Source organism: Aegilops tauschii, chromosome 5, assembly GCF_002575655.3.
Source record: "Aegilops tauschii subsp. strangulata cultivar AL8/78 chromosome 5, Aet v6.0, whole genome shotgun sequence".
NCBI lineage: Eukaryota > Viridiplantae > Streptophyta > Magnoliopsida > Poales > Poaceae > Aegilops > Aegilops tauschii.
Window position 1 is genome coordinate 64,098,415 of NC_053039.3, and position 6,762 is coordinate 64,105,176.

A 6,762-nucleotide genomic window follows, 5' to 3' on the forward strand; every position below is an offset into this window, starting at 1 on the left:
TCACTGTCTGACCTTGTAGTTTATTCTCATATATATAAAGGAAAAAGCTAACGCCCACACGTGTGGGTGTTTGCACATCGCTCACACGCCTCCATCACTACTTATTTTGCCACGTATGAATAGATGACATCAGCAGGAATTTTTTTGATTTTCGGCTTAAAAATGTTGTATCTCCTAAATAAAAAAGCGAACTAAAAAGTCGTTTTCACCATTAAATCCGTCTCGACGAGATCTTCAAAACTAGACCCCATGTTGATATGTTTCGACGAAATTTTTTTTCCCAGAAGTTGCCATGATGTTTACACTGTAGTTGCCATAGGGCTTAAACTAAAGTTGTCATGTGACATTTCTAGTTTGTAGATCATGGCAATTTTAGTATTTTGATGATGGCAACTCCAGTACTTTGACCATGAAAATTATTTTTTTATGAACCATGGCAATTTTACGTGCATGGATCATGGCAAGTCCAGTTTTCTTAATTCCCCGTTTTATAAATGTCAAAATTTACTTTTAAATGTAGAAGAAAATAGCTGAAACATATCATGGCAACTTCAGTGTAAACACCATGGCAATTCATATGCAATAGACATGGCAACTTTTAATATAAAAAATTCATCAAAACATATCAATATGGGATCTAGTTTCGAAGATCTCGTCGCGAGAGATTTAATGGTGAAAACGGATCTTCAATCGGATTTTTCGTTTAAGATATAAAATATTTTAAAAACTGAAAATCCAAAAAGATTCCTACATGCATGCATGCGATGACGTGGCAATTTGTTTGCATTAGAGACGTGTGATGCGTCTCCCTTCCTGCCACACGTGTGGCAGTTATCGACGTCCTATATAAACTGAACCCGACGTGAAAGTATTTCACGATTTGACCCTTTTTAGAAACGCCAAGACCCGCGGCGTTTCTGGTCAACTACGAAACGCCGAGGCAGCTAGCGTTTCTGACCTGGCCCGCTGCCAGGCCGAGGACGCGTTGTTTGTTGACGTGGCGTGGTGGAAACGCCTAGGAAGCTAGCGTTTCTAGAAACGCCACCGTCCTTAGCATTTCTGGTGCAGATATTTTAGGTGGTTGTGGGGCTTTCACCCACCACTCACCTTTCACTCTCTTCTCCCCCATTGGCCTATCCCGAGCTCTTGCCCTTTTCCCCCTTTGTGTCCCTCACTTAGCCCCTCTCAAATCCTTGCAAATCGATTGGGTTGGTCCGTTGATCCGGTGTCATTTCCGTTCGTTGAGGTAACCTCCTTCATTTCACAAATTTTTATTGGTTGGATTTGTCCATTTGGATTGATTTGTTCTTGTTGTTCCTAACCCTAGTTTTCAACATGAATCTATAATGTGATGTTTTGAGTATTGTTGTTCCAATAGTGTTGCATTGTGATGTTGTTGAGCATACCTTATTGTTTGGGTTATGGCTAATGTTAAGATTTAGGGTTAGGGTTAGGGGTTTTGTTAGCAATGTGGTATATTTAGCATTGTACATTTCTTATACTTATGTTACCATTTTTTAGATGGACAAGATTGTGAATATTCATTATGTTGACAAAGAGGCATTCATGAATGTGGATATTGTTGACAAGTATGAGGAAGTGTTGATATTTCTTGAGACTCCTAGTTATGAAGAGGTTGTGGAAGAAACACGAATAAGATTAAAGTGGGTGGATGCAAGTGACCAAGTTGAATTAGTAGGAAGATATGATGTTGGGTCGGCACACAAGTGTCGAATGAAGACAATGCCTATCAAGTCCAATTTGCATTGGGTTGCATATAAGGAGGTTGTTGCATCCTCGGCAGTCAAGTCACTCGAAGTCTTTGCAAGTAAGGTGGTCAAGGCTCCTCTCTTTCATGTTGACTTGAACCAAACGTTAGTAGATGATGTGAGCTTCGTGATGAACTATAATATGCAAGGGATGGATAAGACGATTCCTGAGCTCTTCGCAATGCTAAAAGCTGCGGAGGTAGAAATCAAGAAGGAGCATCAAGTGTTGATGGTTAATAAGACTACCAGTTTCAAGAAAAAGGGCAAAGGGAAGAGGGAACTTCAATAAGAACAACAAGCAAGTTGCTGCTCAAGAGAAGAAACCCAAGTCTGGACCCAAGCCTGAGACTGAGTGCTTCTACTGCAAGCAGACTGGTCACTGGAAGCGGAACTGCCCCAAGTATTTGGCGAATAAGAAGGATGGCAAGGTGAACAAAGGTATATGTGATATACATGTTATTGATGGGTACCTTACCAGAGCTCGCAGTAGCACCTGGGTATTTGATAGTGGTTCTGTTGCTAATATTTGCAACTCAAAACAGGGACTACGGATTAAGCGAACACTGGCCAAGGACAAGGTGACGATGCGCGTGGGAAACGGTTCCAAAATCGATGTGATCGCCGTCGGCACGCTACCTCTACATCTACCTTCGGGATTAGTATTAGACCTAAATAATTGTTATTTGGTGCCAGCGTTGAGCATGAACATTATATCTGGATCTTGTTTGATGCGAGACGGTTATTCATTTAAATCAGAGAATAATGGTTGTTCTATTTATATAAGTAATATCTTTTATGGTCATGCACCCTTAAAGAGTGGTCTATTTTTGATGAATCTCGATAGTAGTGATACACATATTCATAATGTTGAAGCCAAAAGATGCAGAGTTGATAATGATAGTGCAACTTATTTGTGGCACTGCCGTTTAGGTCATATCGATGTAAAGCGCATGAAGAAACTCCATACTGATGGACTTTTGGAACCACTTGATTATGAATCACTTGGTACTTGCGAACCGTGCCTCATGGGCAAGATGACTAAAACGCCGTTCTCCGGAACTATGGAGCGAGCAATAGATTTGTTGGAAATCATACATACAGATGTATGTGGTCCGATGAATGTTGAGGCTCGCAGCGGGTATCGTTATTTTCTCACCTTCACAGATGATTTAAGCAGATATGGGTTGATACGTCTCCAACGTATCTATAATTTTTGATTGCTCCATGCTATATTATCTACTATTTTGGACATTATTGGGCTTTATTATCCACTTTTATATTATTTTGGGACTAACCTATTAACCGGAGGCCCAGCCCAGAATTGCTGTTTTTTTGCCTATTTCAGAGTTTCGCAGAAAAGGAATATCAAACAGAGTCCAAACGGAATGAAACCTTCGGGAACGTGATTTTTAGGAAGATTATGATCCAGGAGACTTGGACCCTACGTCAAGAAACAAAAGAGGAGGCCACGAGGTAGGGGGCGCGCCCACCCCCCCAGGGCGCGCCCTCCACCCTCATGGGCCCCCTGTTGCTCCACCGACGTACTCCTTCCTCCTATATATACCTACGTACCCCCAAACGATCAGATACGGAGCCAAAAACCTAATTCCACCACCGCAACCTTCTGTACCCACGAGATCCCATCTTGGGGCTTGTTCCGGAGCTCCGCTGGAGGGGGCATCGATCACGGAGGGCTTCTACATCAACACCATAGCCTCTCCGATGAAGTGTGAGTAGTTTACCTCAGACCTTCGGGTCCATAGTTAGTAGCTAGATGGCTTCTTCTCTCTTTTTGGATCTCAATACAATGTTCTCCCCCTCTCTCGTGGAGATCTATTCGTTGTAATCTTCTTTTTGCGGTGTGTTTGTTGAGACCGATGAATTGTGGGTTTATGATCAAGATTATCTATGAACAATATTTGAATCTTCTCTGAATTCTTTTATGTATGATTGGTTATCTTTGCAAGTCTCTTCGAATTATCAGTTTGGTTTGGCCTACTAGATTGATCTTTCTTGCAATGGGAGAAGTGCTTAGCTTTGGGTTCAATCTTGCGGTGTCCTTTCCCAGTGACAGTCGGGGAAGTAAGGCACGTATTGTATTGTTGCCATCGAGGATAACAAGATGGGTTTTTTATCATATTGCATGAATTTATCCCTCTACATCATGTCATCTTGCTTAAGGCGTTACTCTGTTTTCATGAACTTAATACTCTAGATGCATGCTGGATAGCGGTCGATGAGTGGAGTAATAGTAGTAGATGCAGGCAGGAGTCGGTCTACTTGTCTCGGACGTGATGCCTATATACATGATCATACCTAGATATTCTCATAACTATGCTCAATTCTGTCAATTGCTCAACGGTAATTCGTTCACCCACCGTAAAATACTTATGCTCTTGAGAGAAGCCACTAGTGAAACCTATGGCCCCCGGGTCTATCTTCATCATATTAATCTTCCAATACTTAGTTATTTCCTTTTGCTTTTTCTTTGCTTTTATTTTACTTTGCATCTTTATCACAAAAATACCAAAAATATTATCCTATCTATCAGATCTCACTCTCGTAAGTGACCGTGAAGGGATTGACAACCCCTTATCGCGTTGGTTGCGAGGAGTTATTTGTTTTGTGTAGGTACGAGGGACTCGTGCGTAGCCTCCTACTCGATTGATACCTTGGTTCTCAAAAACTGAGGGAAATACTTACGCTACTTTGCTGCATCATCCTTTCCTCTTCAAGGAAAAGCCAACGCAGTGCTCAAGAGGTAGCAAGAAGATTTCTGGCGCCGTTGCCGGGGAGTCTACGCAAAAGTCAACATACCAAGTACCCATCACAAATCCCTTATCTCCCGCACTACATTATTTGCCATTTGCCTCTCGTTTTCCTCTCCCCCACTTCACCCTTGCCGTTTTATTCGCCCTTTTTTCGTTCGTCTTTTCGTTTGCCTTGATGTCTTACTTTGCTCGTTTGCTCGTTTGGTTGAAATAGTTGAGTATTTATTCCTAAACAGAGAAGCTAAGATCTATGGATCCTCATCCGCTTGCCAATCTTTTTAAGAGATCCAATTATGATGAACCAATTCCTAGTGATTTGGGTGCACTAGATTATCTTTATAAGGTTTTGGTTGAAATCCATGAATCTGAAAATTGTGATGAAGTGCTTTATGAAGTGATTCACGATAGGTCTTTGAATAAAAAGCATGATTGCAATGATGCTACTATAAATTCTCTTGATGTCAATTGTGCTAATAATATGCAAAACCCTAAGCTTGGGGATGCTAGTTTTCCCATGTCTACTACTTGTTGCAATGATCATGATTGGGGTGATTATTCTTTTGATCTTGAAAATTTATTTAAGCCCCATGATGAATATGAGATTAATAATAGTGTTTGCAATAATATTGAAAGTGGGTTTGGAAGAGTGTCAACTTTAGATCCCACATATTTGGAGAACGTTCAATCTTATGAAATTTTTGATAAAAGTGGGTTTGGAGAGGTCATGACTTTAGTTAATGTTAATCCCACTATCTTGGAAGAGTGTCAACTTTGCATGCATGTGGATCGTGTTGAGAATATGTTTTGTGATAGCTATATTGTTGAATTTTCTTATGATCCTACATGTAATTATTATGAGAGAGGAAAATATGGTTGTTGAAATTTTCATGTTACTAAATTACCTCTCTTTATGTTGAGATTGCTATTGTTTCTTTCCGCTTCCTTGCATATGCTAGTTTTTGCTTGCCTTGATAATTTGTTTGCCTATAAGATTGAAGGAAATATGCCCTAGAGGCAATAATAAAGTATTATTTATTTCCTTATATCATGATAAATGTTTATTATTCATGCTAGAATTGTATTAACCAGAAACATAATACATGTGTGAATACATAGACAAACAGAGTGTCACTAGTATGCCTCTACTTGACTAGCTCGTTGATCAAAGATGGTTATGTTTCCTAGCCATAGACATGAGTTGTCATTTGATTAACGGGATCACATCATTAGGAGAATGATGTGATTGACTTGACCCATTTCGTTAGCTTAGCACTCGATCGTTTAGTATGTTGCTATTGCTTTCTTCATGACTTATACATGTTCCTATGACTATGAGATTATGCAACTCCCATTTACCGGAGGAACACTTTGTGTGCTACCAAACGTCACAATGTAACTGGGTGATTATAAAGGTGCTCTACAGGTGTCTCCAAAGGTACTTGTTGGGTTGGCATATTTCGAGACTAGGATTTGTCACTCCGATTGTCGGAGAGGTATCTCTGGGCCCACTCAGTAATACACATCACTATAAGCCTTGCAAGCATTGTGACTAATGAGTTAGTTGCGGGATGATGTATTACGGAACGAGTAAAGAGACTTGCCGGTAACGAGATTGAACTAGGTATAGAGATACCGACGATCGAATCTCGGGCAAGTAACATACCGATGACAAAGGGAACAACGTATGTTGTTATGCAGTCTGACCGATAAAGATCTTCGTAGAATATGTAGGAACCAATATGAGCATCCAGGTTCCGCTATTGGTTATTGACCGGAGAGGTGTCTCGGTCATGTCTACATAGTTCTCGAACCCGTAGGGTCCGCACGCTTAACGTTACAATGACAGTTATATTATGAGTTTATATGTTTTTATGTACCGAAGGTTGTTCGGAGTCCCGGATGTGATCACGGACATGACGAGGAGTCTCGAAATGGTCGAGACATAAAGATTGATATATTGGAAGCCTATGTTTGGACATCGGAAGTGTTCCGGGTGAAATCGGGATTTTTCCGGAGTACCGGGAGGTTACCGGAACCCCCCCCGGTAACTTAATGGGCCTTAGTGGGCCTAGGTGGAAGAGAGGAGAGGAGGCCAGGGCAGGGCCGCGCGCCCCTCCCCCCCAGTCCGAATAGGACAAGGAGAGGGGGGCGGCACCCCCCCTTCCTTCCTCCCCTCCACCTCTTCCCCTTCCTCTCCTAGTCCAACATGGAAAGGGGGGGAG